Consider the following 18,573-nt stretch of genomic DNA (forward strand, 5'->3'; position numbering starts at 1 on the left):
GAAGTCGGCTTTCGAGAAGTTCTTTACTGTGGTCTTTTTTATTTCAGTTGGGGGTGGGATGAGGACCTCCAGCGAGATTAGTTTGTGATCTGATCTCACCAGTGAGGGGTATACTTCAGGTGTTGAACATTGTGCTCCCATGTTCGTGATGATGAGATCAAGTATGTTTTCTCCTCTTGTAGGGATGGTGACTAGTTGTTCCATGGCATTTGAGTTTATGAATTCCAGGAACTTTTGGGCTAGGGTGTTTGGGCTTGAGTAGTGTTCCCAGTCTATATTAGGGTAATTGAAGTCACCTAGTATGATGGTGTTTGGTGATACATTTATCCCCTCTAGTGTTTTCAGGAAGGCCATGTGAGGTTCCTGAGTTTGTGAGGGTGGCCTGTAACATGCTACAATTTGCAGAGCAGTCTTGCCTATGGTTAATTGCACCTGGATGGTCTCCGATGCATCGTCGTTGCCACCAGTCTTGAGGTGTGGGTGTCTTTGATGAATATGGATACCCCCCCTCCTTTCTTGGTATTGTCCGGATTTTGGGGCCGGAACGCATGATAAGAGGTAAAACCTGATAGTGCTGGGGTGCTCTCAGGAGCCTTGAAACAGGTTTCTGTCACTGCACAGACATCGATGTTCTCCATACTGAGAAGGGCCTCGAGTGCGTGCATTTTGAGATATATACTTCTGGCATTGAGCAGCATTACCCTTAGTTTTTTTCCTTTTTTGTGTTCTAGGGTGGTAGGTTTAGAATTTGAGCATTGCCTACAAAAGGCACTATGGGGGTGGCAAGAGCCTTTGCCAATATCCGGACTCCCAGGGGTGACAGGTGCAAGGCATCCCTTGCGAAGCAGCGTGGCTTGTCCAGCATGTCATCCCAGGCAGACAGACATTGGATCCCCTTTGAATGACACCAGAGTTTAAGCCAATTGTTAAAGCTGATCATCTTATCTCTGTATTGTGGCATCATTCTTGGTGAAGGTAGGATACTGCTCAAGGTCAGGGTCATACCTGCCTGGGCTACATAATCAGAGAGCTCCTCAATGTCTCTTTTCATGTAGTCCAAGGAGGTACGTCTCAGGTCGTTTACACCAGCGTGGACAATGACTGAGTCATATTTGTACCTGCTGTTGAGAGACCTGAGTGCTTGCGTTATGTGGCGGATTCTAGCGTGTTTGTGTGTGTGTGTATGCAAGAACACAGATAATCTCTGTGCTAGCCCTACATCCTTGTTTGATGGACAGGTGTGAGCCATGCATGGTAGAAGTAACAGTTCATTGTCATCACCCTTGACCATAAGCAGGGGTAGTACTGGCATATCCATGCCCATGGTCATATGTGCTACTGCTACCTGAATGTGACTTGATGTCTGCTGGATTAGCTGTCCTCATGGATACACCCAGGACCATGAACCATGGTCTACCACATCTGGGTGTGGACACCACAATCACTGATGGAGCAGAGGAAGTAGTGCCACTATGGGAGCTTGAATGGGCGCACCCACATTACCCAACATCAGTTGATGCTGATCTACATCCACGTGGATGCTGTCATCCTCCCAACAGATGTTCCATCACAGACACAACCCCATCCATTATGTCATTCATCCAGTCCGGTGAATCAGCCACATGGCAGGGGCAGTCACTTATGTCAGCCTGTGCCACATCTACAATCATAAGCATGTCCTTGGATGCCCTAGTGGTCATGCCTGTGCCTCCATGATGGCCCTAAACACACACACCAAGTGGCACGTAAAGACACATGAGGATCAGGTGGTGGGTGGACAGCAGTTCTTCTCAGAGAACCTCTAACAACTCTCCTGCATGGCACCTTGAATACACTTTGGGTATGGCCAGAGACAACGAGCACTGAAGCCACAGTAACCACATACCCTGATCAAGTGTGTGACCCTTCACCTGTTCAGTATCTGAGTACTCTCTAGAATAGGTATGTATAGGACTGCCTACTGTGTCAAATGATGGAAATGGCTGAATATCAACCTCACTGTAAGATTCAACCTCTGCACCGTCTGACTGTGCCTGTGTTTGGCCACCATCATCATCATCAGAGTCTGCCAATACTCTGACATCAGATGTTAAGAGTCCTACACTTCCACTTTCAAACCAAGCAGAAACTTAGCAGTTTGGAGGGTATGAAGTTCAGTCCTTGAAATATGTTCTACCCCTACTTCACTAATAAAAAATCAAACTTTAAAATACATACTACAAAATAATAAAATAAAATAGTAGGTAGTTCACAGTTGAGTTAAGAATGGAATATCCTTTATTGAAGCACACAAACAAGTGATCCTAGCTGAGTATAATGAAAAACATTTAAGACAATCATTATTTATATATATAAAATCAGGTTATTTGGAACAAGGGAGTGGTTACAGAGGGGTAGTTCTGTTAAGAGCAATTAAAGCATTTAACTCATTCCTTTAACCAAGTCCCTCTTCCCTCTTAACACCACAGTGTAAACTGAAACTGTGCTACCTTAGAACTGAAACCACAAAGCTAGAGACAAATAAAAATATATAATATAAGAACATCTTATTAAGGCTAACCTACTAGACCAAACCTTATTAATTAAGAAACCCAAGACTCACATTCCACATTCCTAAGCACCCTGGAAATATTAGGGTCCAACCTAACAGTCTCATACTGGGCGACTTCAACTACCCCTCCATTAACTGGCAAAACTACTCATATACCAATACATTTGCCCAACATTTCCTGGAATTCATTAATTCCAATACCCTGGACCAGCTCATTCTTACCCCCACTAAAGATAGCAACATCCTTGACCTGGTCATTACTAACATGGGTGACCATTGCTGTACACCAATAGTCAGCTCCTCCCTGGTTAGATCCGACCACAAACTAATCACCTTGGAAATCCAAACCCTCCCCCCGCAAAGGTAACCACCATGAAAAAATTATCCAAAACTAACTTTGGGCTCCTAAAAACAGAGGTGGCTAACTTCACGGCACCCATGCAAATGGTGAATAGTTGCATGACCGTCGAATCATACACCGATGCACTGTATGAACATGTACACAAATGCATGGATCTTGCCCTACCCAATAGAACTAAAACACTCTGCTCCAAAAAAAGGAAGACAATCTGATGGTCCCCTGCCATAATCAAATTCTACAGCAGAAGGAGGAAACTGATGCAGAATAAGGTGAAGTCCCAAGACTAAAAAAACTCCCTTATCAGCCACAACAAAAAGTTGAGATCTCTCATCAAATCCTCTAAAGTTAGATGTGAAAACAGAATTGCAGCAAATAGTAAAGACAACCTCAAAGCCTTCTATAGTTATGTAAAGAATCGCCATGGCAATACCCCAATTTGCTGTGAGCTACTGCACAATGATACCTCCTATACTGAGCCAACAATTATTGCGAATATACTGGCTGATAGATTCAGTCCCAACTTTACCCCTCTCTCTCCCCCAAAGGACTGATCACAATGCCAGTAGAGTGCCAGGCACCCAGTATTACTGCTGCACAGGTTACAACAGCACTGTCCAAGGCCAAAAATACAGCTTCTATGGGACCTGACAATATCCCTGGCTATGTACTACATGAACTACAGAGTGAACTGGTACCTCACCTGTGTATACTGTTCAATCACAGCCTCACCTCAGGCTTTGTCCCTATCAAATGACATATTGCTACAGTCATCCCTCTCCACAAAAGAGGAGTGACTAGAGGCCCTGGGAACTATTGCCCCATTAACCTAATGGGTCTGATACATAAAGCTATGGAAAGCATGATCATGGACCTAATAAACAAGGATATAGGAAATCTCCAAACTCTGGATCCCACACAGTTTGGTTTTGTGAAGGGTAGATCATGCCTGCTCAACTTGGTTGACTTATTTGAGTCAGTCACCAAAGCTGTGGATGAAGACAAGGTGGTTCATACAGCCTACCTTGATCTGGCCAAGGCCTTTGATACCATTCCCACTCAGGAAGCATAGAAAAGCTCACTAAGCTAGGCATCAAACCATATATCACTAGGTGGTTTGCAAACTGGCTCACAGATAGAACCCAAAGTGTGAAAGTAGCTGACTCCAAGTCAGACTGCTGACATGTCACAAGTGGAGTCCCACAGGGTTCGGTCCTGGGTTCTCTCCTATTTGGTATCTACTTCTCTGAAGTTCAGGCCAACATGAATGGACTCTGGCTGACAAAGTTCACAGACGATTGCAAGTTGGGAGCTATTATTAACTCTCCAAGTGATACTGACATCCTACAGAAAGGCCTCACTGAGACCAATGACTGGAGTCAGAACCATGACCTTAAGCTCAATGCCAAAAAATGTGTCATCATCCCCTTTGGGAAAAACCCAGTTCCCATGAATTACCACATCGATGGCAGTCCACTGAACACAGAAGGCATTATAAGAGATCTGGGAACACAGGTTGACAGCAACCTCTCTTTTGACCACCACATTGCCACTGTGGGTTACAAGGTTCTTCTATGTGGCACATCTCAATACTAAGGGTTTTGCATCCAGGAAGAAAGAGGTTATTGTCTCCGTCTACTCTTCCATCATTAGGCCAATCATCGAATACAATGCCCCATTTGGAGTGTACCACACTAGATAACTACAACAACTGCAGAGGCCACAAAAGTAACTCACAAAGAGGATCCTAGACCTTAAACACTTGTCCTATATGGACAGACTCAAAAAACTCCAATTATTATCTGTTTCATATCGCCTACTTAGAGGCAATCTCTGCTTGACTTACAAAACCATGTCTGACCCAGCTCTGTTAGAAATGCTACATCTAAAGAAATCCCAATCCCTCCACACCACACACTCCAGAGACCTCAACCTCATTACCACAATCAACAGAACATGATGGAGGGACATGTTCATAACCCAGAGCCTGCCCATGCTATAGAACAGACTTACCAGAGGCTCTAAATAAATAAACCCTCTTCAAGAGAAACCTTGATGAATGGAAGGAAAATAGAAAATTCACCCTGGAGATCACTCCAGTGGCTCTGGGAACTAAGGTCAGGTGGCATGATGTCAGGGTGATCCTATGGGCTAGGTTTCTAAGACTCCAGGGCCATTAGCCTAGTACACACCTATGGACCTATGAACCTCTGAACCATCTCACTAACAAAATGACTAACTAATTAGCTAACAAAAAGATCTACCACTAGACATATATCAGAATAAATATTAGTAACTTATAAAATGAAACACTTTAAACAAAATTGCTTTCATACCAAATAAATACTTCATCAGGTTTGTGCGCAAAAAAATATATCATAATATTAATGAACATGTGTATAAGTCTACAAGTGAACACCTAAATAGGTTGAAAACCATAAGTATAATTGCTAAGGTGGACATTAAAAATAAGGGATCAAGGCCCTGGGAATCTGTTCAAGTGTGGCATCTAACTAAGAAAGCACTTAGCTTAAATGAGTAAAAGTATCAGAAAACAGCACCAATGTCAGTTATTTTCATTGCAAAATATTTACAGTGTTTGATATTTGTTTATAACAATATTAGCATGTATAATATTAGGGTCTACTTTAGTTCAGTGAACGATCAGATGATCGAATGCTGTTAGGTTGAACACTAAGTGTCGAACCGGCAAAATAGCAAACAGCTGGAACAGTGAATTTTTTCCCAGGGAAAGAAATTGCTGGGCCAGCTGTCCAGGTTGTGCTGTTTCCTCCACTGTAGTGCGATCTCGGAGTTGGTATATTTAAGTAGTGGGGGTGTGGTGTAATGGGCAAAGCCCCCCACTTTATTTAGTGTTTAGTGGGGTTTTTTTTTGTTTTGTTTTTTCTTTAGTCGGAACAGCGATTTTTTTTCCCTGGGGAAAAAATAATTGCTGTTATGGCTGTTTTGAGTTTTCAAGATTTAGGGGTCGATATAACAATGTTCGATCATCTGATCATTCGTTGTTATAATATAGACCCTAATATTAGCATGTAATGTCAGTATTAATCAGTCCCATATTAGATTATTAATAGTCATTTAAACAGTGGGGCAGTTTTCTGAGTTCTAGTATGCTTTTTATGGAGCAATAATAATTAAGCCCCAGTTTTCTAAAAGAGCTCAGTTTCAGCTGCCACAGTAGTTCACGTTTTTCTAAAAGATTACATATGTCTCCTTCCAGTTCCAAAAGGTCCACATGATCAATAATTTGAAATTTAAAGCTGGTGTTTTTTTTTTTTTTGTGAAGCTGCAGGTACTGAGCCAGTGCATTATTCTTGCACTTAACTCTAATTTCAGAAAGATGGCCATAAAAGCCATGCATTGGAACAAGATTACAATCTACATTAGGCAGAGCTCCTCGCTAACACTCTTCAAGAGAAACCTTGACGAGTGGATGGGAAACAGAAAGTTTACCCCGGGGATCACTCCAGTGGCTCTGCTGGACAGAGGCACAGGGAATTAATCTAAGGGGGCAGCAAAATCCAACACATTCTGACTAGGCTTATAAATGCCTTCAGGTAGATAGCCTAGTACCTACTCATGAACCTATGAACCTATGTTAGTGATAACCAGGTCCAATATGTTGTCACCTCTGGTGGGGGTGTTGACCAGTTGATCCAAGGCATTTGAGTTTATAAATTCTAGGAAATGTTGGGCAAGGGAGATTGTACTTGAGTAGTTCTCCCAGTTAATGTTTGGGTAATTGAAATCACCCAAAATCAGGGTGTTTGGTAGGACCTTTATGTTTCCCAGTGTTTCCAGGAATGCGGAATGGGGGTCCTGGGACATGATGGGTGATCTGTAGCAAGCTATAATTTGAATAGCAGTTTTGCCCATTGTTAGTTGCATGTGGATGATCTCTGAAGCATCGTGCTGTGCCACTAACCTGGAGGTGTGGGTATCCTTGATGAATATGGATACTCCCCCGCCTTTTGTATTTCGGTCCAGGTTTTGTGGCTGAAATGTATGGTATGAGTTGTAGCCTGGTAGTGCTGGGGTGCTCTCTGGAGCCTTAAACCAGATTTCTGTTACTGCACATATATTGATTTTCTCCATACTAAGGAGTGCCTCGAGTGCATGCATTTTGAGGTTTAGACTTCTGGCATTGAGTAGCATTACCCTCAGTTTTTTGTTACTTGGGCTATTTATGGAGGTGGGTTTGTCTTTTGAGCCTTGCCTAAAAAAGGCACTATCGGGGTGGCAAGAACCTTGGCCGGTATTTGAAAGCCTAAGAGTGACAGGTGCAAACCGTCTCTAGCGAAGCAGCATGGCTTGTCGAGCATGTCATCCCAGGCTGAATGACACCAGAAGCTTATCCAATTGTTGAAATTGATATTTCTTTCTCTATACCGTGGTATTATTCCTGGTGAGGGCAGGATGCTACTCAGGGTCAGGGTCATACTGGACTGAGATATGTGATCAGAGAGCTCCTCCATGTCTCTTTTCATGTCGTCCAGGGAGGTACAGCTCAGGTCATTCACACCAACATGGACAATGACAGAGTCATATTTGTAATTGTTATGGAGAGACCTGAGTGCTTGTGTTATGTGGCAGATCCTGGCACCCGACAGGCAGTTAACAGTAACTTTCTCCTTATTCAGCATAGTGAGTGGGACATCAGTGTGCCTGACTAAAGAGTCACCTATTACTAGTGTGTTGGGTATGTTATTTTGCCTTAAGGGTTGTGATTGTGTGGCACACTGGTTTTGTGAAGTATGTGCTTCATGGTTTATGTTGGGGGATGGAGGTTGCTTGGATGTCTGCTTTGGAAGTCTCTGTTGCTTTAGCAGATTTTTATTTAGAGCCTCTGAGTATGTTTTCATGTATTTATGCATGTTTTTTGCCAGTGCTGGTTTCATAGGTCTATGTGAGACTGGTGGTGTAATGCAGGTAATTCCCTTCTCCTCTTGACTGCCTGGTCCAGTCTTGGGTTGAGAGAGCCTAGCCTCCAGTTTGGCTGTATAATAGCATCTCTCGCATGTATTAGTGTTTGGTGGAAGGAGGAGAGGGTTGTCTGTGTACATGAGGCAATTGTACCATTGCCTCAAAATGCCCAGATTCACCAGTTGGACCGGAGAGTACACCTGAAACTGCCCTTTGGACATGCCTGGATAGGTACAGTGAACTGTTTACTGATTGTCTGGTAAGGTTAAATAGAGGCCCTTGTCCTTCTCTACAGTATAGGGGGGTCTAGTGCTAAGGTTTATTAGTGCTTGCTATGAGTTTTGAGCAAGTGCCGGTATGGGAAGTGAATGGTTTGAGTGCTTAAGTTGAAAGTTTGTCTAGTTCAAATGGAAAAATTGAAGAGTAGACTTTGTGGAGCCGGTAATAGTTATACCCTAGCTAACCGGTGCTGCCTGGCGGGCAAAAAAGTGCAAATGTGTGTTTTACAGCAGGGAAATGAAAGAGATAAAAATTAGCCCAAAATGGCCAATAAACTACTAATTTCTGGGCTGAAACCACTCCTCCCGGGACAAATAGGCTGCTCAAAACTCCCTCTCTCACAGTGAACAGAGAAACTTCCTTCTATCCAAGTAAGGTATGGGCAAACACAGAAACTTGTAACGCAGCCCTAAATTCAGCACTAACCTGAAAACTGGACTATACTAGCTTAGAAAGGTGGGAAAACAAGTTAGATTTTTTGTTTTGTTTTATTTAAAGCAGATACAATAAAAAAAACACTTTTAATGCACAGAAATGACTATCACACTTGAGTGTGTAGCCTACAACAGTTAAACATGTAATTTAAACACAAAAACAACTCTGTTAAACTGCAGGCATTAAAATAAATACAATATGTAGCTGAAACAAGCTTTTTTAAATCACAGAAACTCTAGCAAATTGGCATTTTATGTGGAATTAGCTAATGGCAGCAAGAAAATGCAGAAAATTGATATTTAATCACTCTGTCTCTCTTTTGTCTCTCTGCTGCTGTAGAACTCTGCAGGGCACCAGACAGGAGCTTGCTGAGCTGTATACTAGCACAAAAACCTTGCAAATGTGGGTTTTATAGCAGGGAAATGAAAGAGATAGAAATTAGCTCAAAATGGCCAATAAACTACTAATTTCTAGGCTGAAACCACTCCTCCAGGGACAGATAGGCTGCTCAAAGCTCCCTCTCTCACAGTGAACAGAGAAACTTCCTTCTATCCAAGTAAGATATGGGCAAACACAGAAAGTTGTAACACAGCCCTGAATTCAGCACTAACCTGAAAACTGGACTATACTAGCTTAGAAAGGCAGGAAAACAAGTATATATTTTTTGTTTTTTTTTGTTTTGTTTTTTCAGAAAATAAAGCAGATACAATCAGAAAACACTTTAAATGCACAGAAATGGCTATCACACTTGAGTGTGTAGCCTACAAGAGTTAAACAGGTAATTTAAACACAAACACGACTTTGTTAAAGTGCAGACAGTAAAATAAGTACAATATGTAGCTGAAACAAGCTTTTTAAATCACAGAAACTCTAGAAAATCTGCGTTTTAGGTTTACTTTTGGTGGGATGGAGACTCTTATTATGTAGCAGGAGATTTACTCTGGTAGGTTTTCTGTAAAGATCTGTGTCCATTTTGCCTTGGTCCAAGTCTTTAGTAATCTGCATGTCTAAGAAGACTGCCAAAGTGCGGCTGTGGGAAGATGAGAAATGCAAAAAGCTGGTGTTTTGATTCAGATAGTTGATAAAATCTTCTAATTTATCACTGTCTCCTTTCCACACAATATTTGTGTCATCAATAAAGCACAGACACACTCTGATATGTTAAATACATAATCCTCTTCCCACTTGCCTTGGGCTTTGTTGGCTAGGATAGGGCCCATAGCTGCCCCATGGCTATACCAGTCTTTTGTTTATAGTAATTTCCATTAAACGTAAAAAAAATAAATTGTAGCTAAGCACCATATCTAAAAGTTTATCTGTTCTTTCATGTTGTGCTGGTGTGTCATTGTTGTTTTCCTGCACAAATCAATCACTGTTTTAATACAGTAATTATGTGGAAGTACAGTATATAATGATTACGCATCTCTTGTTAATAAAATGCTATCAGCATCAATTGTAACATTTTTTTTTATTTTCCTTAAAACATCATTAGAGTCTTTTATGTGTGAAATGTTCTTCTCAACCAAGGTTGTAATAAAAAAACCCAGGTGCTTGGTGTGTTTTTGACCCAGTATAGGTTGAATACTGGGTTTCCTGAGACTTTGAGGGATACCACTGATTTTTCTTTTTTATACTTCCACTTTCAGGATCACATGTGATAATAAGCAACAAACACAAGAAAGAAATTAATACCTACACTAAATATTTAAAACAATTTATATGATAAACTAACATTGGTCACATTATTGCAGATGGCACAGCAATATACACAACACTCAGTACACCCACCTTATACATACAGATAAATGCATACCTCTGACAAATTTTCATCAATAATCAAATCCCACTCCATTCACCCTTGCTTCTCTGAGGCTCACTCCACTCACCTACCCTATCCCCATTCCCACCCACCTCCTCTTTCATTTAATTTATAGTCAGTCACTCTAATACCACACATATATCCTTAAATCAACTGATCACATGCTACTCTTACAAACACCCAATCAATCACAGTTCATTTTATTACCACACCCCTTTCTGCTATCCCATATAACCAAACACTACCAACTAATACACCCATTGCTCACCCCTTTTTGCCTGCTGCTCCTAAGTAACTATCACACCACCTACCTAATAATCACTATCAATCTTACACATATAACAAACGATGCCATATCTCCCTACTATCTAACAGTATAGTTGAACACATCTAAATTACAGCAAACTTCATCCTCCCCACAATAACCACTTACTCTAATCCTAACATACTCTTCTTTCAGTAATACATTATGTATCTCCTACTAACCACACTCATACAGTCCCTCCCCATATCAACCATATTTACCTCCTGTCAACATTCCTTCAGCCTGAATCTTTACTTTAAATCTCCCACCAAACCTAACTACCAAGTACCCCATTCCCAATTCTGTGACATTGCACCCACCATATTCATTCATTCTGTACTAGATTTAACCTCAATCAAAATTCACCACTACTACTCGTTTAAAGGTCACCTTACTACTAATACACTTGAACCCATAATACACTGGGTATCCCAATTCCTCCCACAAGAAAATCATCCTAGGGGACTTTAATCTAGATGGTCCTCCTTCAATTCACCTCTACCCTGCAAACATATTAATCTCTATAGTTTCAGATAGTTAATACAAGCTCCCATCCTTATAGATAAATCTACAAACAAGGAATTCATACTTGACTGGATCCTCACTAACCATCCTTCCTAAACCCGACACTTTGGTACTCTACCGAACACTCTAAGTGATCATCTCCCCACCTTACTACTAAGGCAACATATTAAACCCACATTAAAAAACATCCTTCCAAGAAACACACTGCACAAAATACTTCAAATCAGAATACTTCATATCTGCTTTAAACTGCTGTGACTGATTTCCATTCACCTACCTTCCATTGGACTTGGCAGTTGAGCACTTTAACTCTACATTTCTAGATATACTTAATCAACTAGCCCCTCCTAGAACCATTAGGACCAAATCCAACTATGCCCCCTGGCTCACCAAAACCACTTGCCTACTTATAAAAGAGAGAGAGAAGGCCTGGAACATCTGGTGTAATAATAAAACTAGCTGAAATAGACAATTATTTCCTGAACTAAGAAATAAAAAAAATAAATAAATAAGGAATGATAAAACAAAACCACTATTCTGACACCCAAACTAAATACAAATAAAACCCTCAGAAATTCTGGGCAGCCATTAACAAAAAATCTACAACTATGTAAAACTAGTACACCACCCCCAAACACAAATGACATCACATCAACATTGCAACCCAATTCAATGAATGCTTCTCCAACTCAATTCTTGAACTGATTACCCCTCCTCCCCCACTACTCTCCCAGATCTGCATAACATCCCAAACAACCAGAACCTTTTTTCACTCAAACTAATCCCAACCTGTCTCATCTATAAACATCTGTCAAAATTAAAATCTACTACCCTTGCAGCAGACAAACTCCCAGCTGAAAACCTACAGATTACTGACAAACCCATAGCATACTCTGTCTCTATTCTAATTAACAGATCCTTAGCTGAACAATCAGTACCTTTCCTCTGGAAAATCTCTCACATTATTCCATTACATAAAGGTGGTACCTCAACTGAATTATCCAACTACTGACCAGTAGCCATACTCTCCCCATTTTCGAAAATATTGGAAATATGTATTCACTCTCAGATAATAAATGACCTCTTAGCTTACCTTCTTGCCAAAACACAGCATGGATTCTGTCCACACCATAGCACCACCAATGCCATCATCAGTTTTACCAATTTTGACAGTCATCAACAGAACCTAGGTAATATAGTCTGAACTGTCTTTCTAGATCTATCTAAAGCATTTGATATGGTCTCTCATAACAAACTTCTGACTGTCTTCTCTGAGTTCAGTTTTGATCATTCTACCCTGCTCTGGTTTAAAGACTACCTTTCCTACCACCAGTAGGCCGTAAAATGGATGGACTCCCTATCTCCCCTCCTTCCAGTTACCCTAGGCATACCAACTGGGTCTGTACTTTGACCCTTGCTTTTCACCTTATTTGCAAAACAATCTACACACAGCCATACTTCACACAAACTTGGAACAATACGCCAATAATGCCACACTAATCTGCTCAGCTCCCTCTCTCAAAATTATTCAAGTAAAAACTCCGGAACCCTTCACCACCATAAAAACCTGGCTGTCAAAATCTCAGCTTATTCTAAATCCACCCCTTAATGGCTATTGATCCCATCCCCCTTTTTCAAATTTCCTCAAAGGACGACACCCTCATCACCCCAGTGGCACAAACCAAACTCGTAGGAACAATTATTGACCAAAATCTTAAATTCAATAAACATATGGACCAGACCATAAATAAAGTTTGTAAAAAACTCTGCACCCTTTATAGATGTAAAAACTACCTGACCACTGACAGTACAGCCATCACAGCCAGAACTCACCTACTATCCACATTACTATATGCATCCCCTATTGTAACCAACCTAAATAAAGGTGACTTAAACAAATTAACCACCTGCTACAACAAGATAGCAAAATTTGCTACCAAATCCTCATACCGACCCCATCATTGTCTAGCCCTTAAATAATTAGGCTGGCTAGAATTACCTAACCTTTTGAACTTTCATCAACTAAGCATGAGCGTCAAATAGTATACCACCCCAATAAAATAACAGTTCAAGCAGGCATACTCAATCTCTACAACAACTGACAAATAAGATCTGCAAATAAAATGCTAGTAGAAATATCCAAAAGCAAATATATGTCTGATGACTCCCTCTACTCAAGTGCAGTTGCCAAAATCTGGAATTCCCTCCCTAAGGGAATCAGAATGCAAAATAAAAAACCCAACTTCAAAAGTCAGCTGAAGTCCTACCTATCCAATTCTTGGATATGCAACTGTCAAGACCCTGACTAACCTAATAAAGACTCAGTCCCTAACCTAATAAATACTCAGCCCTTTCTCATTGGTAACTGCAAATGATGCTTAACATGATAAACTTCTCTTATAGCAACAAATTTGATGCTTTAAAGTGTACCATAATCCTACATTATCCACCTTTATTTTTACTTACTGTGCATTGTTTAAATGCTCTCTGAAAGGACTACATTGAATATTTTTGTACAGAACATTAGAAATTAGCTTGTTTTTTTTAATATTCTTTAACTGTTCCTCAAATGGTCTAAGTGAATATTTCAATACAGAACTTTAGAAACTATCCTGTTTTTATGACTATGTTGCATGCTTTCTGTATTTGAATGGTTTTTGTAACAAGATGTTCTATGTGGAGCTTTTCTCCCCAGGCCTCCACTGAAAACAGGGAATTACTGCCCAGTTGGACTTTTCCAGTAAACAAATGTAAAATAAATAAATACAAATGTTTGCCTTACCATGTATAGATGACTCCACATTTGGTAGAGAGGATGGTCCTGGAAGAAGTGAATCTAGGTAAGGATGTAGTCATCACAATTGCAATAACACAGGGGACAGTGAATACACAATTTTGCCTGTATGTCTGTTAACAATAATTTTAACTGAAACTTGGCTGAAATGTCCACCCAAAAGCCCACGTGTAATGAACAAAAATGTAATGTTAAGCATCTTAAGTTAGCAGTAGGTTCATCCAAAAAAACAGATTAAAAAACACAATGAAGTATTATTTAACATTTAAAAAAAAAAGTCAATTTTAGATGATTGTTAGTCAACTCTCACTGTGCTCAGCACTCCCCTGGAGGTGTCTAGGGTCTATCTTAGAAGCATAACCCCCATGTGTCATTGGCAATATAGTACATTACATTTCCCTGAAATAACATAAGAAAATGAAGATAACCCAGTTTTAACAATAACACTTGTGCTAAAAGTTAATAGGCTGTCTCTCTGAGAAAGAATGCCTGCCTAGAATGCCTATGCCAACAGTGAACTATAAGAAGTGCATGCAATTTTTCATTTTCTAATGCATGTATATAACAATTTACTTTGTAACATGTTAAGAAATTATCATACCTTAGCAAGAACAGAAGCCTTTTCTGCAGATAAATCAAAATCAATAGCAATCTTCTATTTTCTCCAAATACACAAATCTCCTCATATACAAATTCCCTAGCTACATGGTTACCTTTTTATATTATAGATTCAGGCCTCTGAGCATAGTGAAAATGCAAATGAGGTATGACTTCATTAGAATTGGTGAACCCCAAAGGTTTGACTTTGTGTAGCAGGTATAAACATAGTGTAGGCACTTAATCACTGTTAGGTGCTAATGGATTGCAACTGTGAATGATTAGTGTGAGGGAGAAGGAAGACACAACAGCAATTCAGACTACCTTACCTGCAGTGGGTGTGTCACCCAGGATACACTTACAATGTGTAGAAGTAATTTTAGCAAGCTTTTAAATGGAAGTGAACAACACACAGTTCTCATTTTTTCACTAATAGCCAAACTCTCTTGCTTTTGCTGAGAGCTGTTTTTCAATGCCGTGTCATTTTATCATACATTTAAAGGATAATGATACAATATGGCCTACGTATTACATGCTCGAGAGTACAGTACAGATAAGAAAAGAATGAACACAATACAAATGGAAAATAGAGCTGCATTGCTCCAAACGATACTCATAACTGGTTGTGTAATCACGCGTTGCAATAAATCTGTATGCAACACGTGAACAAATGACTGAGAGTGCACAAGTGTATATGTTTTGTTAATATTGTACAGAAAATTGGATTTGCTTGTAAGCACAATGTTTCACTTTCCTGCTGCAAAGTTGTCACTATGACAAAAAGAGAAAAGACACTCCTAGTGTGTTAATTAGTTTCATTAGTATGATAGTTCATATCCAGAGTTCTGTAAAACACCTGTAAGATGTGTGAAAATGTATTTTTTCTTTCTTTTTTATATTAGTGTAATGCTCACCTTAGTGTAAATATGCTGAAACAGATAAATTAATTAAAATTAATTAAAGTAGCTCCTATGATAAGGACAGTATACATTAGGGTCATGAATCAAGAGAGTGTGTGTGTAGCACACCCACCAAACACAATGAAGTACACAGCGCATAGTATATGTAGATCATGGTTCAAATCCTACATTTATCTTTTAATGATGAAAACTAAGAAAAACTTTTTACAAGCATAATAAATGCTGACCTTTGATTGTCTCATTTGAGCATTGCTCACCTTTGCACAGATATGGCATAATGCCCCAGACAACAAGCAGACATTGTCAGTTTCTAAAAAGATACATTGTTACAACTTTTACCTTCCATTGCACAAATATGCTAAGCAGTGTTGTGAGGTGGTCAGCAGGATTACACAATACCAGTACTTCCACAACACCTGTAGACAATAAGAAGACATTGTCAATTTCAAAAAAGGCTACACCTAGGGATTCAATAAACTCCATATAGGCTCAGCACAAAGCCTATGTGGAGTTTATGTGTTACAGCGATGAGCAGTAGTGCTAACTGCATATCCATGCCATGCATCACACTTACATAAATACAGACAAGGTTTCATGGACAGCAACAGTGCTTCCACCCAGAAAACCATATAAAGCAGAATGAACACTTGCAGACATGTAAACCTGTGCACCTACAGACAAACTAGGTATGCAGCAATGACTACCTGGGTTTAATATAAAGCAATGTACACAGTTCTAAACCATTACTTGAAAATGTAGTCAGTACAGATTAGTGTGAAAACCAGTTTTAGGCAAACTGAATAAAAGTTTTGTCAGTAATCAGCAAGGGTACATAGACGACATAAGAAATACATATTCATGGTAAGTGTGCATGTATTGAAAAGGGACACATACATGAATTGCAGGAATGAACACAGCGGAAGAGTACATGTGAAACATAATAAGCAGATGAGGGCATGTCAATATACGTACATCAAAAAGACAAGACAACTGTTGCATGAACAGTAATCACATATGTACATGATACAGTACGTTTTTATGTTTCCAACTCTCATCTGGGTATAGTCGTATCATCACACAGTTATTGTATATTATATGACTGTCAAACATGGTGACATATCGGTGGAGAAGTTTTTTTGTGATATAAGCATCTTGAAATGATCACTGTGGAGGACATTTATCAAGGACGGTATATACAATAGGGAGCATACTGACATGATCACTGTAGAGGACATTTATGAAGGGTGGTATATACAAGAGGGGGCATCTTGACATGATTACTGAAGAGGACATTTATCAAAGCTGGTATACACAATAGAGGGCAACCTGACATGATCACTGTAGAGGACATTTATCAAGGACAGTATATACAACAGGGGACATCCAGACATGATCACTGCAGAGGACATTTATCAAGGATGGTATATACAATAGGGGGCATCCTGACATGATCACTGCAAAGGACATTTATCAAGGATGGTATAGACAAAATGGGGCATCCTGACATGATCACTATAGAGTACATTTATCAAGGACAGAATATAAAATAGGGGGCATCCTGACATGATCACTGCAGAGGACATTTATCAAGGATGGTATATACAATAGGGGGCATCCTGACATGATCACTGTAAAGGACATTTATTAAGGATGGTATATACAATAGGGGGCATCCTGACATGATCACTGTAAAGGATATTTATCAAGGATGGTACATACAATAGGGGGCATCCTGACATGATCACTGTAGAGGACATATATCAAGGACAGTATATAGAATAGGGGTCATCCTGACATGATGACTGTAGAAGACATTTATCAAGGACTGTATATACAATAGGGGGCATCCTGACATGATCAATTTAGAGGACATTTATCAAGGACGGTATCTACAATAAGGGGCATCCTGACGTGATCACTATAGAGTACATTTATCAAGGACAGAATATACAATAAAGGGCATCCTGATATGATCACTGTACAGGACATTTATCAGGGACAGTATATACAATAAGGGACATCTTGCCATGATCAATGTGGAGGACATTTATCAAGGAAAGTATATACAATAGGGGGCACACTGACATGATCACTGCAGAGGACATTTATCAAGGATGGTATATACAACAGGGGGCATCCTGACATGATCACTTTAGAGGACATTTATCAAGGAAGGCATATACAATAGGGGACATCCTGACATGATCACTGTAGAGGACATTTATCAAGGACAGTATATACAATAGGGAAATCATGACATGATCACTACAGACGACATTTATCAAGGATGGTGTATACAATAGTGGATATCCTGACATGATCACTATACAGGAAAATTATCAAGCACGGTATATTCAATAAGAGGCATCCTGACATGATCACTGTAGAGGACATTTATAGAGGATAGTATATAAAATAGGGGGCATCCTGACATGATCACTGTGGAGGACATTTATCAAGGACGATATATACAATAGGGGGAATCCTGACATGATCACTGTAGAGGACATTTATCAAGGATGGTATATACAATAGGGGGCATTCTGACATGATCACTGTAGATAACATTTATCAAGGATGATATATACAATAAGGGCATCCTGACATGATCACTGTAGAGGACATTTATCAAGGATGGTATATACAGTAGGGGACATCCTGACATGACCACTGTACAGGACATTTATCAAGGACGGTATATACAATAGGGGACATTCTGACAAGATCAAAGTAGAGGACATTTATCAATGACAGTATATACAATGGGGGCATCCTGACATGATCACTGTAGAGGACATTTATCAACGAAGGTATATACAACAGGCGACATCCTGACATGATAACTGTACAGGACATTTATCAAGGATGGTATATACAATAGGGGACATCCTGACATGATCACTGTAGAGGACATTTATCAAGGACAGTATAAACAATAGGGAAATCCTGACATGAACACTGTAGAGGACATTTATCAAGGATGATATATACAATAAACACTGGAGGAACAAATTATCAACATTGACATGATCACTGAGAGACAGGAT

The sequence above is a fragment of the Protopterus annectens genome, chromosome 15.part0, assembly GCF_019279795.1.
Source record: "Protopterus annectens isolate FY-2018-M chromosome 15.part0, PAN1.0, whole genome shotgun sequence".
Lineage (NCBI taxonomy): Eukaryota > Metazoa > Chordata > Ceratodontiformes > Protopteridae > Protopterus > Protopterus annectens.